Raw genomic sequence first — 7,166 nt, forward strand, 5'->3', positions numbered from 1 at the left:
ACCCAGCTGCTACAGTGGGCAATACCATAGGTGGCTTTTGGCTGGGTGTTTTTTTAACTGTAATGAGGAGCTAACAGAAGGTTTTAGCAGAACGTGGCATGATCTGATTCCCATTTCTAGGTTTCCAGTTAGGGAATGGGTGGAAGCGGGGCGGAGAACAAAAGATGAGTGTCCAACTAGATCTTCTCAATTGCTCTTTGGAATCACTATGATTCCTCTGTTAGTTTCCTGTGGATTTTGTACATATTACCACAAACTTGGTGGCTTAAAACAAAAATTTATTCTCTCAAAGTCCTGAAGGCCAGGAGAGGACCATTCCTTGCTTCTTCCAGTTCTGGTGGCTCCAAGATTTTCTGGGCTTGTCACTGCATCACTCCAATTTTGAAGGCTAACATCTTCAAATATCTCTGTTCTCACTTCGTATTGCCTGTCTTCCGTGCATTGTTGCTATGGACTGAATTGTGTCCCCTAAAATTAATGTGTTGGAGCCCTAACCCCCATTGTGATTATATTTGGGTGATAATTAGGGTTAGATGATGTCCTGATAGTGGGGCCCCCATAATGGGATTAATGCCCCATAAGAAAAAATGCCTTTAGGAGGCCGAGGCAGTTGGACTGCCTGAGGTCAGGAATTCAAGACCAGCCTGGCCAACATGGTGAAACCCTGTCTCTACTAAAAATATAAAAATGAGCCAGGTGTGGTGGTGGGCACCTGTAATACCAACTGCTCAGGAGGCTGAGGCAGGAGAATCACTTGAACCCGGGAGGCAGAAGTCGCAGTGAGCCAAGATCACACTGCACTCCAGCCTGGGCAACAAGAGCAAAACTCTGGCTCTTCGATGGTACCCATCCAGATTAAAAAAAAGAAAAAAAGAAAAAAAAAAAAACTCTGTCTCAAAAAAAAGAAACAAAGAAAAGGAAAAGAAGAAAAGAAAAAATGCCAAAGAGCTCCATCCCAGATTCCCCCAACCTAGCAAGATGACAGTCCTCAGAATAAAACCTACTTTGCCTGCACCTTGATTTTAGACTTCCCCTTCCAAAACTGTGAGAAATAAACTTCTATTGTTTGCACCATGCAGTCTATGTTATTTTCTCCTCTGCCTCTCGCTTATGACTCATGTTAATTTACATGTAGAGCCCACCAAATAATTCAAGATAATCCCCCCATTTCAAGATCCTAAGTCACAATTACAAATACCCTTTTTCCCAATAAGGTAACACTTCCAGTCTCCAGAATTAGGATGTATATATTGTTGGGGACATTTTCAGTTACTTCAATCCTCATTTCACAGATAAGAAAAATAATTATCAGAGAGTAGAAGGGGCTGTCCAGAAGTCCACAACCTGTATGAATCCAACCCAGTCCTGGACTTGTCTGTTCCCTTCCCAAAGCATCCTGCAGCTTCCAGGGAAAGGAGGGAGGGGAGAGGACAGGAGACATTCAGAGCCCAGAGTATCATCCTTTTCCCTGCTAATAGGAACCAGGACTCCTGGGACTGTACAGGGATGGAACTATACAGGGAAAGTCCCAGCTGAGCCTGAAACACTTGTTATATTACAAAGGAAGAAGTGCCCAAAGAATGATGGAAATATGTTGAAAGGACATAGATGCCAAACCTGATCAAACAACTGGAGCATCAGAAAGAACAATGACTGTCGGCCGGGCGCAGTGGCTCAAGCCTGTAATCCCAGCACTTTGGGAGGCCGAGGCGGGTGGATCACGAGGTCAAGAGATCGAGACCATACTGATCAACATGGTGAAACCCCGTCTCTACTAAAAAAATACAAAAAATTAGCTGGGCATGGTGGCACGTGCCTGTAATCCCAGCTACTCAGGAGGCTGAGGCAGGAGAATTGCCTGAACCCAGGAGACGGAGGTTGCGGTGAGCCGAGATCGCGCCATTGCACTCCAGCCTGGGTAACGAGCGAAACTCCGTTTCAAAAAAAAAAAAAAAAAAAAGAACAATGACTGTCATCGGCTGATGCACAATGAATCCACACTACCCATGAGTGCTTAAGTGTTCTCAAAAAACAGAGATCCAGAAAAATAAACCATCTGTCACCATATGATGCTGATTTTAAGCCAGCCCCTCACTCTGAGAACTTGGCATCAATCCTGCCTTCCCAAGGGGAACTGTATTTCAGGGGAACACATGGCTCCAGTTCTTGCTTGCTTACAGAAGAATGCCCACCGATAATTAAATGCTACAATTTGAAAACTTCCCTAATTTTCCAACCCATAGTGAAATCCCTGCACTGGCCAGGATTATCTACCTACGTTATGAGGTACATGGAGGGTGTGGTATCAACATGGCTGCTTAGGGGGAACCCATAAGTGGACAGGGGACAGTCCGGCTGTCTGTGCCCCACATTAAGGTTGGTGACGTGGAGATCCCACCCTACAAATGCTGTATATATTTCATGGCATATAAATTAGACATCAATACAACTATTTAAAAAGGAGAAGGAGATGAGGTTCAAAGAAGATATCCAAATGGCCAATAAATGCTCCACATCAGTGTTCATCAGGGAAATGCAAATCAAACCACAATGAAATACTGCTTCACACCCACTAGGATGGCTTAAAAATAACTGAAAATGACAAGTGAGAGTGAGGATGTGGAGAAATTAGCTTCATACTTTCCTGTGCGAATGCAAAATGGTGTAGCCACCATGGGAAACAGTCTGGCAGTTCCTCAAACAGTTAAACATGATCCAGCAATTCACCTCCAAAGTATATACCCATGGGAATTGAAAACAGGTGTTCAAACAAATCCTTGTGCAGGAATGCTCACAGCAGCACTATTCATAATAATTAAAAGTAGGGGGCCGGGCGCGGTGGCTCACGCCTGTAATCCCAGCACTTTGGGAGGCCGAGGCGGGTGGATCACAAGGTCAAGAGATCGAGACCATCCTGGTCAGCATGGTGAAACCCCGTCTCTACTAAAAATACAAAAAATCAGCTGGGCATGGTGGCACGTGCCTGTAATCCCAGCTACTCAGGAGGCTGAGGCAGGAGAATTGCCTGAACCCAGGAGGCGGAGGTTGCGGTGAGCCGAGATCGCGCCATTGCACTCCAGCCTGGGTAACAAGAGCGAAACTCCGTCTCAAAAAAAAAAAAAAAAAAGTAGGGCTGGGCGCTGTGCCTCACACCTGTAATCCCAGCACTTTGGGAGGCCGAGGTGGGCGGATCACCTGAGGTCAGGAATTCAAGATCAGCCTGACCAACATGGAGAAACCCCGTCTCTACTAAAAATACAAAATTAGCCAGGCATGGTGGCACATGCCTGTAATCCCAGGTACTCGAGAGGCTGAGGCAAGAGAATCGCTTGAACCTGGGAGGTGGAAGTTTCTGTGTGCGGAGACAGTGCCACTGCACTCCAGCCTGAGCAACAAGAATGAAACTCCGTCTCGGCCCGCCACAGTGGCTCATGCCTGTAATCGTAGCACTTTGGGAGGCCGAGGCGGGTGGATCATTGAGGTCAGGAGTTCAAAACCAGACTGGCCAACCAATGAAACCCCGTCTCTACTAAAAACTACAAAAAAAAATTAGCCGGATATGGTGGCAGGCACCTGTAATCCCAGCTACTTGGGAGGTTGAGGCAGGAGAATTGCTTGAACCAGGAGGGCAGAGGTTGCAGTAAGCCAACATCCTGCCACTACACTCCAGCTTAAGCAACAGAGTGAGACTCCACCTCAAAAAAAAACTAAAAGTAGAAACAACTAAAACGTCCATTAGCTAATGAATTAATGAATGAATATAGAAAAGTGGTATATCCATACAATGGAGATGTGCGTGTGCTCACGCGCATGTGTATGCGTGCATGTACGCTCTCATGGCAAGGTCTCTGTCATCCAGACTAGAGTGTAGTAGTGCCATCATGGCTCACTGCAGCCTCGACCTCCCAGGTTCAAGCAATCTTCCTGCCTCAGCCTACCCAAGTAGCTGGGTCTACAGGCATGCACCGTTCTGCTTGGTTTACTCTTTTTTTTTTTTTTTTTTTGAAACGGAGTTTCGCTCTTGTTACCCAGGCTGGAGTGCAATGGCACGATCTCGGCTCACCGCAACCTCCGCCTCCTGGGTTCAGGCAATTCTCCTGCCTCAGCCTCCTGAGTAGCTGGGATTACAGGCACGCGTCACCATGCCCAGCTGATTTTTTGTATTTTTAGTAAAGACGGGGTTTCACCATGTTGACCAGGATGGTCTCAATCTCTTGACGTCGTGATCCACCTGCCTCGGCCTCTCAAAGTGCTGGGATTACAGGCATGAGCCACCGCGTCCGGCCTTTTTTTTTTTTTTTTAAGATGCAGTTTCACCATGATGGCCAGGTTGGTCTTGAACTCCTGACCTCAGGTGATCCACCCACCTTGGCCTCCCAAAGTGCTAGGATTACAGGCGTGAGCCACTGTGCCCGGCTGATGCTTGGCTAATTTTTATATTTTTTGTAGAGACAGGTTTTGTCATGTTGCCCAGGCTGGTCTGAAACTCCTGGGCTTAAGCGATCCACCTGCCTCGGTTTCCCAAAGTGCTGGTCTTATAGGTATCATGAGCCACCACGCCCAGCCATAATGGGGTCTCATTCAAGCCATAAGAAGGAAGTACTAATACGTGCTACACATCAGATACAAAAATCACATATTGCATGGTTCAATTTATATAAAGTATCCAGAATTAGAGGTGGGGACTAGAGGAGCGAGAGCATTAGGAGAAATACCTAATGTAGATGACGGGTTGATGGGAGCAGCAAACCACCACGGTACCTGTATACCTATGTAACAAACCTCCACGTTCTGCATATGTATCCCAGAACTTAAAGTATAATAACAATGAAAAAAATTCCAGAATCAGCACATTTATATAGATAGAAATTTAGGTCAATGGTTTCCAGGGACTGGGGAAAGGGGAGAAAAGTTTTTACTTTGTAGCGAGAAAGTTGTTTTAGAACTATATAGAGGAGGTGGTGGTTGTACAGCACTGTGACTATACTAGAAGGCACTGTATTATTCACTTTAAATTGGTTATTTATGGCCGGGTGCAGTGGCTCACACCTGTAATCCCAGCACTTTGGGAGGCTGAGGTGGGCAGATCACCTGAGGTCAGGCGTTATAGACCAGCCTGGCCAAAATGGTGAAACCCCATCTCTACTAAATTTTTTTTTAAAAAGTAGCTGAGTGTGGTGGCGGGCACCTATAATCCCAGCTATTCAGGAGGCTGAGGCAGGAGAATCACTTGACCCCAAGAGGCAGAGGTTGCAGTCAGTTGAGATTGCACCACTGCACTCCAGCCTTGGTGACAGAGTGAGACTCTGTCTCAAAAATAAATAAATAAATGAAAATGGTTACTTATTTATTTTTTGAGATAGGATCTTGCTCTGAGTGCAGTGGCACTATCTTGCCGCACTACAGCCTCAACCTCCTCAGGCTCCTATCTCAGCCTCCAGCGTAGCTGGGACTACAGGTACATGCCATCATGCCTGCCTAAATTTTTTTTGGTATTTTTTTGATACAGGGTTTTGCCATGTTGCTCAGGCTGCTCTCATACTCCTGGGATCAAACGATCCTCCTGTCTTGGCCTCCCAAAATGCTGGGATTACACATGTGAGCCACAACATCCGACGCCATCCTTGTTTTCAAAGGATGCTTCATGAGCTTAAAAAAGGAGCTCATCAACTGGGCAAGGTGGCTGTTGCCTGTAATCCCAGCACTTTGGGAGGCCAAGGCTGGCGGATCACCTGAGGTCAGGAATTCGAGACCAGCCTGGCCAAAATGGAGAAACTCTGTCTCTACTAAAAATACAAAATTAGCCGGGCCAGTGGCACACGCCTGTAGTCCCAGCTACTCGGAAGGTTGAGGCAGGGGAATCGCTTCAACCTGGGAGGCGGAGGTGAGCTGAGATTGTGCCATTGCATTCCAGCCTGGGCAACAAGAGTGAAACTCTGTCTCAAAAAAAAAAAAAAAAGGAGTTCATCAATGTCTCTTTTATTTGTTTTCTTTTTTTTTTTTTTTTTTTCATTGAATAAACGGATTTACATTTTATTAAAAATTCTAGTACCCAATGTCTCCAAAAGTGAAATGTGAAATGAAAGACACATTATTCAGCTTGGACGATATCGTAAGACCTAATATTAAAAAAAAAAAAAAAAAATTAGCCCCTCATGGTGGTGCATGCCTGTGTTGCAACTTCTTGGGACATTGAGATAGGAGGATGGCTTAAACCCAGGAGGCTGAGGTTGCAGTGAGCCATGATCATGCCCCAGCACTCAAGTCTGTGCTATAGAGCAAGATCCTATCTCAAAAAAAAAAAAAAAAAGCAACAAAAAAACAAACAACAACAACAACAAAAAAAGCAAAGCCAACAACATATTGTCATTTAATACTTAGTTTGCATATAATATCTGGATGACAACTTGTCAATATGCACAAACTGTTCTAAAAATGCTATAGCATTAATTCTTTTTTTTTTTTTTTCTCTTTTCTTTGTTTTTTTTTTTTTTTCCCTTTATTTATTTTATTGCATTTTAGGTTTTGGTTATTTGTTTTCTTACAGAGTTTTACTCTGTTGCCCAGGCTGGAGGGCAGTGGCACAATCTCAGCTCACTACAACCTCCACCTCCCGGGTTCAACTGATTCTTCTGTCAGCCTCCCGAGTAGTTGGGATTACAGGCATGCACCGCCATGCCCAACTGAGTTTTGTATTTTTAGTAGAGATGGGTTTTCACCATGTTGGTTGGGTTGGTCTCAAACTCCCGACCTCAGGTGATCCACCCGTCTCAGCCTCCCAAAGTGCTCGGATTACAGGTGTGAGCCACAGCGCCTGGCCCAATGTCTTTTTTTAAAAAATAATTGGGCCGGGCGCGGTGGCTCAAGCCTGTAATCCCAGCACTTTGGGAGACCGAGGCGGGTGGATCACGAGGTCAAGAGATGGAGACCATCCTGGTCAACATGGTGAAACCCCGTCTCTACTAAAAATACAAAAATTAGCTGGGCATGATGGTGCATGCCTGTAGTCCCAGCTACTCGGGAGGCTGAGGCCGGAGAATTGCTTGAACCCAGGAGGCGGAGGTTGCGGTGAGCCGAGATTGCGCCATTGCACTCCAGCCTGGGCAACAACAGCAAAACTCCGTCTCAAAAAAAATAAATAAATAATAATAATAATTAATTTTTTT

At 45.4% G+C, this 7,166-nt stretch overlaps 1 protein-coding gene across 1 annotated transcript in view; it reads left to right on the top strand.

The window, feature by feature from the left end:
* The first annotated feature begins 5,878 nt into the window (after positions 1-5,878).
* The window catches only part of ZBTB45 (zinc finger and BTB domain containing 45), a 21,332-nt gene continuing 20,044 nt past the window's right edge, over positions 5,879-7,166 (top strand). The window contains exon 1 of the mRNA XM_032263329.1: positions 5,879-5,884. The gene's annotated coding sequence lies outside the window, so the exon portion shown is untranslated. The remainder of the gene's footprint in view (positions 5,885-7,166) is intronic.

Source organism: Sapajus apella, unplaced genomic scaffold (genome assembly GCF_009761245.1).
Source record: "Sapajus apella isolate SASKATOON/1434 unplaced genomic scaffold, GSC_monkey_1.0 scaffold135, whole genome shotgun sequence".
Classification (NCBI taxonomy): domain Eukaryota; kingdom Metazoa; phylum Chordata; class Mammalia; order Primates; family Cebidae; genus Sapajus; species Sapajus apella.